General features: G+C 32.1%; 1 protein-coding gene and 1 long non-coding RNA gene across 2 annotated transcripts in view; one reads left to right on the top strand and one right to left on the bottom strand.

Moving 5' to 3' along the window:
* LOC139500374 (prostaglandin E2 receptor EP3 subtype-like) overlaps positions 1–17,755 on the bottom strand; it is a 49,191-nt gene that overhangs the window by 13,601 nt on the left and 17,835 nt on the right. The window lies entirely within an intron of this gene.
* On the top strand, positions 534–7,601 carry LOC139500380 (uncharacterized). The gene is made up of 2 exons (XR_011658302.1): positions 534–2,015; positions 6,746–7,601. It is a non-coding gene; the product is annotated as an uncharacterized lncRNA (long non-coding RNA).

The following is a 17,755-nucleotide window of genomic DNA, read 5'->3' on the forward strand; positions in this document are numbered from 1 at the left end:
ATACTAAGAATTTTCTAGCTCTTGGCACAGACGGTTTAAAATAATCCTATTTGGGAAGACTTTATTATTTGATTTTTTACTAAGTCCTCAATGCCCTTCAAACACAATCTATATTCTACGATAACATAGAATCATTCAAATAAAGTTCGAATAAAATTGGTTCAGTAGTTTCAGTCAGAAGATCTTACACTGAACCAATGGATAACGTAAGTCAAATATCGTTGGGCAAGCTACTTTAAAAATAACAGTTGGTAAGAAAATGTTGGGCCAACATTGGGCCAATAACACCAAAATGACAGTTGGTGGAAAGTCGTTGGGCCAACAAGGGGCCAATAGTGTCAAAATAACTGTTGGCTGAGTTTTGTTGGGCCAACAAGGGGCCAATAGTGTCAAAATAACTGTTGGCTGAGTTTTGTTGGGCCAACGTCGGTTTCTTGTTGTGCTGCCACCGCCAACTATTTACCAACTGTGCCAACCAATCACCAATGTTGGCCCAACAAAGTATTGCTATCTGGGAAGAAGTCCCAAGAGGATACATAAAACTTAAAAAGGTATGAGATTTATCAATCTCATAGTTAATTTGCTATATTTCCGGTGAGGTGCATAAACACCTGAGGTTCAATTGCCCCTAAGGTTTAGGTTACAGTATATAAATGAGGTGCGGTTGCACCAAGGTTCAGTTACACCCAAAGTTCCTGTGCACCCGAGGTTCAAGTGACAGTATAAAAACGAGGTGCTGTTGCACCAAGGTTTACAATTTAGTAATAAAGGGTCATCTCTTATCCAGGTGCATTGCCTTAGCAATGTATATAATTTTGCCGTATACGGTGCAGATACATCGAAAATAGATGTGGTGCGCCAAATCCAAACTTGGAAGCACCGCTAAATTTGAGTACCGCTATAAACGGTTTAAATGCAGTAAACGAATCAGTTGATTGGTAAAATCATCTAAATATAAAATGTAATTTATATTCATAACTTTTCTCTAACGGACCAATAAACGGAACTATTAAATAAATACTAATGCACCCGGTGCAATTTACAGTTTGACTCCCGGTGCCAACAAAGTAAAAGAATGGTTTCTTTTAATAGAAACACTCAAATAAAGATACCTAAAAAGGCATAATTATATTAAACTATTACGCAAACGTACCATCGCTACATCTGAAGAAATATTCTGCTGCGACATTATAAGAAATACTTTAAAAGTTAAACTTTAAGCGACTAAAATGAACGTGTCTCAAGAAAGTGAACTGAGAAGAATGACGTCACGAGTACGCTGACGTCGCTTTATATATAGAATAATATTAACCAATCAAATAATTCGGTTTGCGATCTCCGGGCAAACGTGCTCATTTGCGCAAAGATGGTGGTTCTAAGTATCCTCCGGGCACTTATGCACAATATTACAGATAATTCAGACTTCACAAAGGATTCACACCTAACTAGATGGATAAATAAATGTATTACAAAGTTAGTAATGCAGGATAAAAGTCGTGACATAATATAAAGTAAGTGAAATTCCCAGTGGAAGTGGTTCGTGTCCCGACAAAAATGGACATTCTGAACGACAAGTTAAAAGTGAAAGTAGACTAAAAACTACAATATGAGAGCTAATACATATATAAATAAGTATGCAAACTTTATGGAAGGACACAATTCTATGATTCCTACAACATCAAGTCATAATAATAACATAAAAAGCGTAAACTACTAATTTTGGAGTCCCTTCAACATGCATAAACGACATGTAAACAATCAATTTCCGGTGACATTCCAGAAATGTACTTTAACATCAGATGTAAACAAACGGATAAATAACAATGGAACCAGATGGGATTTAACAGGGGTGTGAATAACGAAATATCTAAACAACAATAAATAATAACAATATAACATTTGAGACCATGTTAACTTATTTATGGATCATAAAAGGACATAATAAGGAACCAATTTCTGGCCGGCACAACACTGCCCCCTCCTTAGTATGGATTGGTCTCCAATTGGATGGTAAGGTAAGATAAAAATATATTAACATCTATATCAAGCCTCAGCGCTTACTATTAATTAAAAAAAATATGTACATTATTTTTCAACCATACAATAAGTTAAAGAATATCTACAATCACAAATTATCAGATCTCTGTACTTGTTATGACTAACAAGTAGAATATATTAAATTCTATTTTATACATATATACATTTGCCTATAGCCATTTATAATGTTTTCTCAAACTTGAAAACCCGATAAAGGTATTCACTTATACACAAAAATAAAAATGTAACTGTAACTGTACATGCTGTATGCTCAGTCGCACACACATACAGTACTACCTGTGACATTATCTTATCCATGCTGGCCATAAAAGTTATGTCCACCATGGTGGCCCTATATGTCCATCATTATACCCCCTATTGCTTAATTAATACACAAGGTATTAATCAAAAACTAGTAAAGGATAAAGGTAAATCTTGACTGCATTGAAGCGTTAAAATTATATAACTTACAGGTCATGTGTCTCAGGTAAAATATACATGTATGTGTGTTGAAATTTAATTACTGTGATTATGACAAGAAAATTAAAAAATAAAATGAAATAATATAACTAGTTGAATAAATAGCTGATTTTTTTTTTAATTTGACTCATGAATATTTGTTTTGACATTTTACCTTTTTAATAAATTTAAGTCATTTTTTACATGTACTTTATGGTGAGTGAAGAATAAATGAATATCATCTTCTAATATAATGCAAACTTTCCTAATGCCTGCCTTTTTCTATTGAAAAGTCGATCTCAAATTAGTTTTCTTAAATCAAAATGATTTATACTTAAATCATAGTAGATATATACTTATCTGCATTCAATACTGTTTTACAAATGTTAAAGATTGTCTTTAGAACTTATTCTAAATAAAATTTAGGCAATTCCTTATTTCTCTATTGAATAAATATATTCAAAATATTCATTAATTCAACAAAATTTGATAATATTTGTATTGTCATATAAACATATGGTAAAAAAAAAAAAAAAAAAAAAACCCCAATCATAATGCAAAGAATTAACAATTCTATAAGAAATTAAAACACATCGATTTTTTTAGGTTTCTGCCCTCAGTTCTAATAATGACTATTTTATAAGGGAGCCAATATTTTCAACATATTGATGTAATAAAGGTTTAGCATTTCTTTCACTTTTTGCTCTTGGGTAAGAGACAATATTATGAGAAGGTGAACAATTTTCAAATAGATTATCTCAAGTTGTTTTGTTAATTTTACAATTAAGGAAGGAGTGGTCTTCATTGTCCAGCAAGTGGCACAGTTTACATATTCTATCTTTATAAGGAATTTTATATTGTCCACTATTTTCTATTTCTAAAATTTTATGACCACTAACTCTCTATGTGACACATTTCAGTATACAGTTTTTACCAAAGTTTTTATTCTTAAATCTATTTTCAAAAATGTTCTTATATTTTTCTCTAAATTGATTTTTCATTCAAGTCCCTGAAATTGTTAACTTTATCTAAAAGGCCTGGGTTTAGGGAAATATTTGCAAATATATACCAAGAATATGTATTATACCAGTCCAGCACTTCAAACAATATAAATGTACACAGAAAAAAATGACCATAAAAGTGTAACCATCTATATACGTGTATTTTGTCAAATCGTGGCTTTTAACTGACAGATATTAGCCAAACTGAAGATGTCATATTTAATAAGTTCACATTTGTTTCAAAAAGGCAAAGCAAGACAGTTTTTTTCTTTAGATATTTTTTTTGAAAAAAAGTCTCTTCAACATGTCCATTATGTTAACTCCTGATTTCAGATTTAAAAAAAAAATAGACAAAAATAGTTTTTTCCCATTAAAAACGTATAATGATATTTGTAGTTTTCCTGAATAATAATCGATGTTAAAAACATTTATTATAAGAGGATTGATATTGTCTGATCATTTTATTTTGTTAAGTAACAGGCTTGCTAAAAACTACTTTCTTCATGGTTTCTTTAAAAATATCATTTGCTTGATTATTAGTTATTATTAGTGATAATTCATTGAATAATGCAAATAAACAATTAAATACAATGAACATCATGTACATTAATTTATTTTTTTACTTTTAAAAAAATTTAATTAAAGTCTGTTGTCTTTCAAATGCTAGTCAATAAGTTTATCTTTGACATTTTTGTCTATTTGCTTCTGAAGATTCTTACTAAGAAGACATTAAAAGAATAAGAAACAAAATCATACAAAAATGAATAAAAACAAATAAAAAAATAAATTTGAATAAATTTAAAAGACAGAAAAATCAAAAATAATATTTAATTAACAAAGACTAAAACAAACATTTTCAAAAAAAGGTGAAATGTCAATTTTGAAAAAAAACCTAAGTTACCTGTACAGGTAAATTTTAAAGAAAACCAACCCTGATTGATTACAACAGGTAACATTATTAGATAAAACATCAACCTATGTTTTATGACCCCAATAAATGGCCAACATCTCAAGATTGAATACCCCAATAAATGGCCACCATTGGATGTTGACCATGCAAGAGGGTGGACATAATTAAGAGAATGTCACAGGCTGTACTGTAGTCTATCACTATCACACATACTCATGCGCAATAATTATTATTTACAATATATACATACCAGTACCATTAAATTACCTAACATTTAACTTCCTAACCTATTTTACTCTATTAACAACATAACCAATTAATTATATTAAAAAAAAAACATTACAATATATTAAATGTTTACAATATTTTCTAATTAACTTTTATACATGAATAGAAAAACAACAACACATTATCAGTCCATAAAGTTCCTTTCTTCCAAGTCTTCTCTTGTCTTCTCATTCCGGGTCTTCTTAGTCTAGGCCAGTAGGGTTTTAGTGAGATCACAAGTTGATCACATAGAGTGGTACTCTCTTGTACCGCAATTTGAAATTATAAGCCATGTACACCTGTTGTACATAATCCTGATGAAATTGATGTGGTCACTCATGAAGAATGAAAAATATGTGAATATTAAGACATTAATATTGAACTTATGGTTTCTTTAAATAACATACATAAATTGCCTACATGTAGCTATAGACCAATATATGATTAGTTTTAAGTTTATGCATTCCACGAGCACATTCTCTACAGTGGATGCTTCTATAAACTCAAATTGCTGTTAGTAATAACAAGCAATTACCAATCATTGGTTTCTATGTTTACATCAATCATGTGTTGAATGATCTACATTCAAAATTATGTTAAAACCAAAGTTAATATAATAAACTTGATATATAGTTGCCAGAATTTAATGCTGTGCAACAATACATCATACATAGAACATAAAATCATCAAATGCTAGAACAACCATGATTGTACCGTCTAAGAGAGCATTCTCTACATTAGAGGTTTCCACAATCATTATTTCTTTAGTTAAAAAGAAATATTGTATTTCTACTTTAGTTTAGTTCTTTGAGCATTTATTTTAAGCCATGTTGGGGCATTGCTGTCAGTGTACATCTGTACTTTATCCGGATGTTTCGCATGTTGAATGATCCAAATTCAAAATTATGTTAAATCCAAAGTTACTATAACGAGTTGATTATAAGTTGCAAAAATTTAATGTTGTGCAGCAATGCATCATACATGAAACATAAAAAATCATATGCCAGAACAAATATGATTGTACCGTCTAAGAGAGCATTCTCTACATTAGAGGCTTCCACAATCATTATTTCTTTCATTAAAAAGAAATATTGTATTTCTACTTTAGTTTTATTCTTTGAGCATTAATTTTAAACCATGTTTCCGCATTGCTGCTAGGGTACATCTTTCATTTACCATAATGAACTACTTTTGGATTGGTCTAAGGGAAATAACTCCATTTCAAGGTAGACTAAGAGACCTGTCTTGTTAACTATTTTTGAAACTGCACTAACCATGCCAGTTTCAATCTTCATAAGAGAATCAACAATCTTTGGTAGGGACAATAACATCAACTTCAGGAGGTACAACAACATCATGAGCTACAGCAATCCTACATATAGTAGGTTGCATATTTTCAGTAAAATGGTAACACGGTATCAGGTCACCATTTATAGACAAACAACTTTCATTTAACAAAACATTACAGTTATTAGGGGTAAGAAAATCTAACCCTAAAATTCCATCATTATGTATATCAGCAATCAAAACTTCATGATTTATGATATGGCTTCCAATTTTTATTTCCACAGTAAATTTTCCAATAAATGCGGAAGTTTCTCCAGTAGCAGTAACTAAATTTAAAGTAACTGGAGTAACTAAGTTCTGAGATGAGAGGGGGAGCTTCTCAAAAATCTTTCTATTAATTACAGTGACACTTGCGCCAGTGTCAACCAACATATTTACAGGAAAGTCCTGTATCTTTGTTGAAACAAATAAACCCTCATCTCCGAACTTAGACACATTAAGTGCAACTATCCTGGGCCCTGACTCATTTGTCTCACACCGGCCCCCGTGTTTGACAAGTCCCGGTTTCCCGAGTATCCCTGCCCATAATTATGAGCGGTATTGCCATTTTGGTCATTGCGACCATTTTGGTTCCTGCTATTGTTATTAGTTTGACCATTATAACTATTGTTCCTATTATTATTTCCAGAGCCATTGTTATTATTCCTATTCTGATAATTACCCTTATTTTGGTAATTACTTGACCATTGTTTATTATTGCTATAATTGTCATTTGTTTTTCCAGGTTGAGAACTCTGAGCTGATTTGACCACTTGCTTGATGTCATTCGTCAAAGACTTCATTTCCTGGCGGAAACCATCCATGAAAGTCTTTGTAAAGGACTCAGGATCATTAAGACAAGCTGACTCATTTGTAGCTACTGCATTTATTGGGTGACCACGATACCGATTGGTCTTCTGTTTATCTGCAACTCTATAGGCCTCAAGCTGTAGTGCCAAAATTTCAGCTTCAGCAATGTCTTTGCTCTGAGCCTCTCTTATTCTGAGCCTCATATCTGACTCCGGCAAAGCATCTATAAAGTGATCCTTTGCCAAAGTAAAGATAAGCGCTGGTGGCGCATTTGGATACGCTTGACGAGTGAGCTTCTTAATGGATTGTGCCAGTTCAGATATAGACTCTTCCTTACGTTTGACACGTGTCTGTAAATTGGCTTTGAAAATCTCAGCTCGGTTCATTGATCCAAACCTTAAATTGAGGATCTGAACCAAGCTTTGATAATCTTTCCTTTCCATTGGGGAAAGTTCAGACAACAAGGTTCTGGCATCACCTTTGAGGCTACCAGCTAAATACAGGGATTTAGTGACATAATTCCACGCGTTCAACTCTGCTAATATCTCAAATTGAGACAGATAATCGTCAAGATCTTCGGTACCGTCATAATATTGCGGTTTCATTTTAATGGACCCATTGATATTTGATTTGGACGTTTGGTTCTGATGTGGAGTACGTACCCCGGAATTTGATCTACCAGCTACCAAACTGGATACTCCAGGAGCCAGTGTGGATGGACCAGACCATCTGTTAGCAGTTTCTAAATTATCATTGTTATTATTGTTAAATAAAACATTTTGGGTGGAAAACATATTGTTAGAGCTAGTTGCCTGCTCTAAATATTGAGATGTACGTTCACCTTGCATGTGTGGGTTAAATGTACTGCCATTGCAATCAGTTATTCGTTGGTCAAAATCAACCGACGAATTCCTGTTCACATGAGTTTGATCACCTGACCCCAAACTGGGAACATGAGGTGGGGTGACCTGAGCACGTAAAGCTGCAATATCTCGGTCAACTTTATCCATGGCCTTGTTGGTCATATGCTGCATTTCTTCTTTGGTATTCTTAAACATTTGGTCTATTTGATGAAGAAAGTCATCAAATTTGTTTTGCATTAGTCTCTCTACATTACTATAGTTTGGTGTAGAAGCACTGGCAGAAGGAGTGCAAGTAACTTCATCAACAACATGCATGTCCATTAAATTAGATGGACAGCTCATATCTTGATCAAATTCAATCAAAGAGTCTGAGATTCTGTTATTAAACATAATTTCTGAATCATCCATTGTAAATATTATTCACAAAAATCTATCAATTTCAATAGTAACCAGTTGGTAAAAATTTAATCACCACAATCAAAACAGTGGGTCAAAAATGTAAATACATTAAAGGGGAGATAACTCAGTTAGTTATAAATCCCACCGAGGATGCCAAATATGTTGCGTCGCCACCACAGGCGTGTATCTCCAGTCAGCGCATTGACCACTTATAGGACGACGACATATCAAGGTGTATATATATAAATATATACTTCTAAAAGGGGTTCGATCTGTTGTTATAACTCTAACTGTTAAGGCTTTACAGAGACATAAAACTAATAAAAGTTCACACCCTGTTTATTCTGGTAGTAAGGCACAACATGAATTTATGCAGGATAACAATAGTAAATATTTATACTATAAAGTAGTATGACATTATATAAACAGAAGAAGTCCCAAGAGGATACATAAAACTTAAAAAGGTATGAGATTTATCAATCTCATAGTTAATTTGCTATATTTCCGGTGAGGTGCATAAACACCTGAGGTTCAATTGCCCCTAAGGTTTAGGTTACAGTATATAAATGAGGTGCGGTTGCACCAAGGTTCAGTTACACCCAAAGTTCCTGTGCACCCGAGGTTCAAGTGACAGTATAAAAACGAGGTGCTGTTGCACCAAGGTTTACAATTTAGTAATAAAGGGTCATCTCTTATCCAGGTGCATTGCCTTAGCAATGTATATAATTTTGCCGTATACGGTGCAGATACATCGAAAATAGATGTGGTGCGCCAAATCCAAACTTGGAAGCACCGCTAAATTTGAGTACCGCTATAAACGGTTTAAATGCAGTAAACGAATCAGTTGATTGGTAAAATCATCTAAATATAAAATGTAATTTATATTCATAACTTTTCTCTAACGGACCAATAAACGGAACTATTAAATAAATACTAATGCACCCGGTGCAATTTACAGTTTGACTCCCGGTGCCAACAAAGTAAAAGAATGGTTTCTTTTAATAGAAACACTCAAATAAAGATACCTAAAAAGGCATAATTATATTAAACTATTACGCAAACGTACCATCGCTACATCTGAAGAAATATTCTGCTGCGACATTATAAGAAATACTTTAAAAGTTAAACTTTAAGCGACTAAAATGAACGTGTCTCAAGAAAGTGAACTGAGAAGAATGACGTCACGAGTACGCTGACGTCGCTTTATATATAGAATAATATTAACCAATCAAATAATTCGGTTTGCGATCTCCGGGCAAACGTGCTCATTTGCGCAAAGATGGTGGTTCTAAGTATCCTCCGGGCACTTATGCACAATATTACAGATAATTCAGACTTCACAAAGGATTCACACCTAACTAGATGGATAAATAAATGTATTACAAAGTTAGTAATGCAGGATAAAAGTCGTGACATAATATAAAGTAAGTGAAATTCCCAGTGGAAGTGGTTCGTGTCCCGACAAAAATGGACATTCTGAACGACAAGTTAAAAGTGAAAGTAGACTAAAAACTACAATATGAGAGCTAATACATATATAAATAAGTATGCAAACTTTATGGAAGGACACAATTCTATGATTCCTACAACATCAAGTCATAATAATAACATAAAAAGCGTAAACTACTAATTTTGGAGTCCCTTCAACATGCATAAACGACATGTAAACAATCAATTTCCGGTGACATTCCAGAAATGTACTTTAACATCAGATGTAAACAAACGGATAAATAACAATGGAACCAGATGGGATTTAACAGGGGTGTGAATAACGAAATATCTAAACAACAATAAATAATAACAATATAACATTTGAGACCATGTTAACTTATTTATGGATCATAAAAGGACATAATAAGGAACCAATTTCTGGCCGGCACAACAACACTAACCCTGCATGAAACTTGGAAGATATCTAGTGCTTTGGGTGTAATCTCGGTGATAGCACTAATTCCGAGATTTCACATGCGAAGAAAAGAATTTGAAGAACTCATTATGTAGAAGATTAATAAAAACTCCAGTTTTATTCATACACATATCCCTTTTTGTTGTAAACTTTGTATTTACATTGTATCTTTGATCACATTTATTCTTTCATTCTGTTAATTTGTGATACTGCGTTTTTTATTGAGTTAAGCCATTCAAATTGATATTGTATAGTGTGTCTTTCAATGCAGTGATGTATCACTATTGTTTCATATAAGGGGGAAGGTTTGGTACCATTGAAACGTTCAATACCGCTTCAATTGTTTGCACCTGTCCTAAGTCAGGAATCTGATGACCAGAAGTTGTCGTGTGTTTATGTGGTTTATAAGTGCTTCTCGATTCTTATATAGATACATGTCAAACCGTTGGTTTTCCCGTTTGAATGGTTTTACACTAGTCATTTTGGGGGCACTTAATCGATTGCTGTTCGGTGTGAGCCAAGGCTACATGTTGAATACCGTACCTTGACCTATACCTATAATGGTTTACTTTTACAAATTGTGAATTGGATGGAGAGTTGTCTCATTGGCACTCATACCACATCTACCTATATCTACATCCTGTTATATGTAATATCCATAATAATGTTAAATAAGATGTGTTCTTTCATCGCGCAAATGATTTTAACCAAATTGTTTTGTCCTTTTCGTATTAACGACAGTTTTCTGAAACCAAATCAATCATTTATAATTTTATATATTCTAGCTTAAAAATCAAGTGGAAATTATTGATACTAGGAATATGACCATTAAATACAACTTTCATAATTGCGGGGATTAGTATATATTTCATTGGTGTCTCCCACTTTGCTTAAATTGTCACAATTAGTGGGAGTAGTATTATCATTGATTATCAACTATGTTTTCTCCTTGACATAATCAAGAATGTATCATATCTTCATTTGACATTCTTTTTAATTGAAAAATAACGGTAACACGGAGCCTCACCTCACACCGAACAGCAAGCTATCAAGGACCCTAAAATGACTAGTGTAAAAAAATTCAAACAGAAAAAAAACAATGGGCTTATCTATGTAAAAATGAGAACGAGAAACACTTAATAACCTCAACAACAAATGACAATCACGGAAGTTAAAAAAAAGGGGGAAAAGGAACCAAGAGAATACCAAACACCATAAGTCGAAAAACTCCATTGAAAAAAATGAATAAAATAAACAACAGGTTATAAGAAAATTTCACAAAATACTAACGATTTGTCAACATGAAGCTTTAACAATTTTAGAAGATTATTCAGGGATGATTATTTTTATTCATTTCAAACCATGATTGCTACCAAAGGAAATATCGAGTACATACTTTAATCCTTCTTACGAAACCGATATCCACAGTTTCGAGTAAATTTTATCAAACATGATCATTCTGTGAACATGACAGTAAATTGAATTATCAACTACTACGGTTTGACTTGTTGTTATGTTTTCTACAAGTAATACATATATATTTCTAAAAGCTTCTAATACATTTAATATATGCTTCAACTTCTGTACATCGAATTGTGTGTACTTTTTAATACAAGTAGTCTAGTTTACAATTAGGACACCTGATTTTCAAGAACCACGCATGAATTAGTATCCATGTTAAATTAAATTATTTTACCATTTTGTAAAATTGCAATATTTCAATACATCGCAATTAACTTACGGATACATTTGTTGGCATTGATAAGTTCGTTTATACAAATAGAAACGATAGTCATTAATAGTAATTATCATTTTTGTAACATAATACAATTATTGAGGAACTGCATTTTGTTTGGAATTTATGTTTGTAAAGAAATGCTAACTTTGTAAACCACATCTAATTGCTATAACTAATTATTTCAATAAATATTAATAATTTGTCATTTAAAAAATACTTTGTTTTTGTTTACTTAATCATCTGTATGATTAGAATTAGAAATTGCTTTTAAAAGAATGTGTAACCATTCCATCGTAAATCGAAGTCTTATAATTTGCCTTTAATTGAGGAAAAGGACTTGATAATTAACAGATGTTAAAGAACTTTTTTTTATTGATATATATTGTTGTTCTTTTTTCCAACCATCTAGGTCACATCGTATTATGTACATCACCACGTCATTGAGAAAATTATTACTTACAACTATTTATTAAAAAATGTTGTATCTTAAGCGAGGACCGTGATAAATAAAATTCTCAACAAACAAATCTAAGACAAAATACAAAAAAAAGAGATAAAACACATTATCTAACTACATATAACAAAACTAATGAACTCAAAGTCAATTCAAAAAGGAAAACGTCCAAAAAAACCAGACACAATCAAAGGTTATCAAAAGGAACGAGTGAAAACATACTCTTCATTTTCCGGACTTGGTACTGACACTTTCCGAATAAAATTGTGATTTAAGGTAGGTCCAGATGTCCCCCTATATTAGATTTTGAAATAGCAGATAACTAGTTTAAAAGAGGGACGAAAGATACCAAAGGGACAGTCAAACTCATAAATCCAAAACAAACCGACAACGACATGGCTAAAAATGAAAAAGACAAACAAACAACAGCACACACGACACAACATAGAAAAGTAAAGAATAAACACGAACCCCACCAAAAAACTAGGGGTGATCTCAGGTGCTATGGAAGGGTAAGCAGATCCTGCTCCACGTGCGGCACCCGTCGTGTTGCTTATGTGATAACAAATCCGGTAAAAAGTCTAATTCGGTAGGTCACATTCATGAAAGGGAAGGGGATTGTAGTTACGACGCAAGGAACATATCCGATATCATTTGTGAAACGGTTATTCCATAACGGTCAACCAACTCGTGATGGCGTCCGTAAAATTTACGAAGGGATGATTTCAACTTCACCATTTGGAACTCTTGGTTTAATAGCTTCCTTGTGAGCAGCAACCCTCTATCAAGAAAATCATGATAGGAAATGCAAGCACGGGAATATCGTATCAATTGGGAGGTATATACCCCGTAAGATGCGTAAATTTGTACCATTAGCGTTACGTTTCATTACAATAATGCGCGCGAAAGGACGGGAGTTTACATAATATTACGTTCTAAAGTTTCTTGACTCATATCTTGATGTGCCAGGTCAATTATAAAACGTTTTTGTATTTGATAGTATACGGACAAGCGCGGTTAAACAAAAGCGTTTGCAGTTTATAGTAAATACCATATAAATCACTGAACCCGATTGTTCTCGATGACTATTATTGTTTCTAACAAATTCGTTGAAAGCTTTTTCGATTTTTTTAATCAACGAAAGTTTCAAATTCTGGCACTTCATTTGTTATCTGTGATTGGGATTTTTGTCAGTGTTATCATTAATTCTCTTTCCTGGAACTTGAACTCTAATATGAAACTTTTGAATTTTCAAATAATTTCATACTATGATTAAAAAACTTTATTTTGTACATGAGCTGAATTCAGGTATTCCGAAAAGGTAAACTTCCTACTAATCTGCAACCAGATTGCATACGTACACGAAACGCTCGTTGATAAGAAACATCCGGTGTTGTAAATTGGAAATTAAGATTAAAATATCAAAAAGAATAACTGAAATAAAAGAAAATCTCTCGAAACAAACATTCAACATTGGTTTCTGAATAAGATTTTGTGGATTTAATATTTCAAAACACCCCACATGTCTTTGAACTTTACTTTACAGATTATGTTATATTGCTTATAATGACATAAGCAACTGAACAAAATTTATCTGTTAATCTGTTATCGGTAGAAGTATAGATGATAATTTGATCACATGGACTGAGGAAAAAGGTTGTAAAAATATCCGTTGTCATCTGAGAAACATATGTTTCGCACCAGCCGATCGAGCAATTCTTGCTGACGTCTTTATTTTTTCACAGTAGAATATAAAACAAATACTAGTCTTTGAATATTGTATCATATGAAATGCATTATAAATATATTTTATACAGATTTGCTGCTAAATAAAATGAAATTCAAACTGTACCAAGTGCACTCTTAGATCATTTTTGTGTCATTCATTTTAAAAAGTAAAATCACAAAAATACTGAACTCAGAGGAAAATCTAATCGGAAAGTACATAATCACTTGTCAAAATCAAATGACAAAACACATCATAAACGAATGGACAAGAACTGTGATATTCCTGACTTGGTACATGCATTTTCAAATGTAGAAAATGTTAATCAGCCCTCGAGATGTCATCTTTGTTATGTTAACGTCGAAGTGCTGTCCATTTGAAAACATCTCATTCAAAAAAAATGTACTTAATGCATATGTATCCTTATTGTAAATTAATGTAATAAATTATAAAGCAGGTGTAGCTTTATCTGTTATATCTTTATTTCAAATTTCAAGTCATGGGAGGTTAATACCATCGACAGCAGTTATTGTTCGGTCAATTATCATCATCCTAACAACACAAGTACAAAACAAATAGGGTCAACATTATATCTTTAATAAAACGCAAGTTCCCATTCAAATTGTCAATATCTGCCAGCAAAGTTAAGTGCCAACAAAATAAACCTGAACTTGTAGATAGTTTGATATCTGTTAATATCTTAAACATCTCCCTTTCAATTTCGATCTTTGAGAACTAATATACATGATACAAAGACGAACACAAGCGCAGTCGTAAAAAACAATTAAGTATCAAAGGATTCTCGCAGTCCCTGATATCAATCAAAGTACCTATCCAGCTTGTATTAAATGTGTCGCCCTACGTTTTAATGTAAACGGCTGTTATTCAGCATCGATTTCAAACAGTTTGTCAAAAAGTAAAGAAAGACGTGCTCTTATGCAACGCCCAAATTCAAATCATACTAACCATAAATGCAGACATTTAGAATCGAATCAAATTGGTTTTTTGGGTTGCTATTTTTGGCTTTTAACTAATTCGTTCACGGTTATTCTTTATATTTGTGATAAAACATTTTTTTTTCTAACATTTTTCATATTAATTTATCTGTTGTAATCGTTAGTAACATAAATATTTCATTGAAATCTATAATATCTATGCAAATATGGGCATACCAAACTAACACTTAAATTTTAATACCAAACCGTGAACAGTTTGACCACTTTGAAAGTTCTATTTAGTGATAAAGTTGGTCAGAACAATTCAAATGCGCTTGAAACAACACAATCTAAAGCTGAACAATTTAAATGATAAAGTTAGTCAAAACAACTCAAATGCGCTTGAAACAACACCATCTAAAGCTGAACAATTTAAAAACTCGTTCTTCGTTCAGATTGTATTCCATTTGAACCAGCTGGAATATCATATAGTGAGTTAGTCGAGACCTTCAATTCAGCTCTTCAACACCTTCAAATAGGTGGTTTCTATCCCGTCCAGTAAAAATCAGAATCTTCAACTCCAGTGTATTAATACAGATACCAAATTTCCAAAGACAACGATTGTCAATGACCTTATATTTAATAAAAGTAGAGTTGAGGTGAATTTTCCTAAAGATGTAGTGAACAAAAGTATTATAACTAATTTGATTAGTATAAACAGTTTGAAGCTATTGTTAGTGAGATAGCGTTATGTCTTGTATGATTTTTGATTTTAGTTTCTTGTGTATAATTGAACTGAACTAGTATACATATTTGTTTAGGGGTCAGATGAAGGACGCCTCCGGGTGCGGGAGTTTCTTGTTGCATTAAAGATCCATTGGTGGACTTCAGTTGTTGTCTGGTCGGGTTGTTGTCTCTTTGACACATTCCCTATTTCCATTCTCATATTAAATATTCTGTTTGGTTATTCTTATTGATCTAACAGTTGTCTAGGAACTTGACGTCACAATAAATGAAAAAAAGAAAATAATTATATAAATTTTTGACTATTTGAAGAAATAATTTTACGAATGAAAGAAAAATGCGATAATTAAATTATCTTTTTATTTCGCTATTCACACTATTTCTATAATATAAGAAGATGTGATGTTTTTGTCAAATAAGACAACTGTCAGGTCATACATATATGAACCTATTTCAACAATTGATAATTAGGAATCGCAAAATAATATTAAAACTATGATGCATACTGAAAAACCAGCATATAGGATTACCTGAAAATGTGACCATTTGTTTTGGTAATTTTGAATAGACAGACAAAATATTACAGTAATTCTTTATAATTTAATTCAAATTAGCAATTTAAAGGAGTAAATTTTGAAGGAAAAAACCCCAATTGACGTCAAGGTGTCAAGCTGAAAAACAAAACAGTTTAGATAGTCAGAAGACGTGTAACAACCAAAGTTATAAAGCATAATGCTATAAGCTTGGCAGGTTGATATAGATAATTCTATACATCTCCTATGTTACATGACAAGTCTTATGTCATCGATTGGTAATCCTCTTAGCATTAAAATAGATTAAACATGTGTAAAAAGTAAAATAACAAACATACAGAACTTTGACGAAAATTCTAAACGGAAAGTTCCTACGCATATTACAAAACCAAAAGCTCAAACAATCAAAAGAATGGATAATAACTGTCGTAATCCTGACTGGGTACAGGAATTTCCTAGTGTAGAAAATGATGGAAATAACCCGTTTCATGTCGTCGTTAATATTTGATAGCAAGTTAGAGGATTTTTGAATTTGGTCCGGATTCATAGTGCATTTTATTGTAAGAATGACAAATGAACGTTATATCTACAGAGGTAATAGATGTGAAATCACGTAAACTGTTGCAGTTCAATGAGTTTTGTAAAATTTAATCCTGATAAATAAAAAAAATAGAAACAAGCATAGTGCATTTAACTAGTTGCAAATCTAAAACGTTTAAAGACTCAGTGTGTTTACCTTGATGTAAAACATATTGTAAAATGATATAAAACACTACTTAGCAAAACTAAATTTCCATTAAAGATGACACATGTGTTATAAATGTTAAATACAATCGTAAATACCAATGGAATAGTTGAACTGTTTTTAATCATTGCAAATATATATTGATTTATATATTCTATGTAATAAAAGACAACGTTTTATTTCAAGTTTCTGAACGTATACTCCACAAAGTGTGTCTGCACGAATGATATTATTAAAGTACATCCAATCTTTGAAAAGTGTTTAATTCTTAAACTTGCTTTTGAAATTAATACCTATAAAAAGTGTTGAACAACTAAAAGTAAGTGTTTATTATATGTAAATGCACAAGAAGATCAATAACTTGTTACCACGCGCATTTACTTTAAGAGGTACTATAGATTCATTGTAAGTTGTTTATTTCTATATCTTCTACACGCAAACACCTTTGAATTGTCTATTAGATTTCAAACTATTATGGCATACCAATTTGTCTGTGTCCGTGTCAATCTTTCTACAAATAGCTGTTTTTACGTTGCTTTTAAAAGGAGCACTAGCTATCTAGCTATTCATGTTCACCGATTTTAATCAAATTCTAATATTTGATTATTAACAATGTAAAACATTTATCCAAAACTATTAAAAGTCTAAAAAGTCTAAAATAAACAATTCAAAGGGCACAGGCATGAAAAAACGTAGCTTCGTTTCGTGTGTAAATCAATATAGACGCCATCTAATTAACTATCGAGTTGATCCCTCAAGTCATCCGATGACCATATAAGTGTTGTAAACATAAATATGGATATGAATAGATTAAGCAAACTCGTGCTGTTAGATTTTTCTAGGTCTATTCAATTTCATATATTTGATGAAAAAAAAATGTTGATCATCGTTTTTACCTGACT

The sequence above is a fragment of the Mytilus edulis genome, chromosome 1 (genome assembly GCF_963676685.1).
Source record: "Mytilus edulis chromosome 1, xbMytEdul2.2, whole genome shotgun sequence".
In the NCBI taxonomy this organism is placed as follows: domain Eukaryota; kingdom Metazoa; phylum Mollusca; class Bivalvia; order Mytilida; family Mytilidae; genus Mytilus; species Mytilus edulis.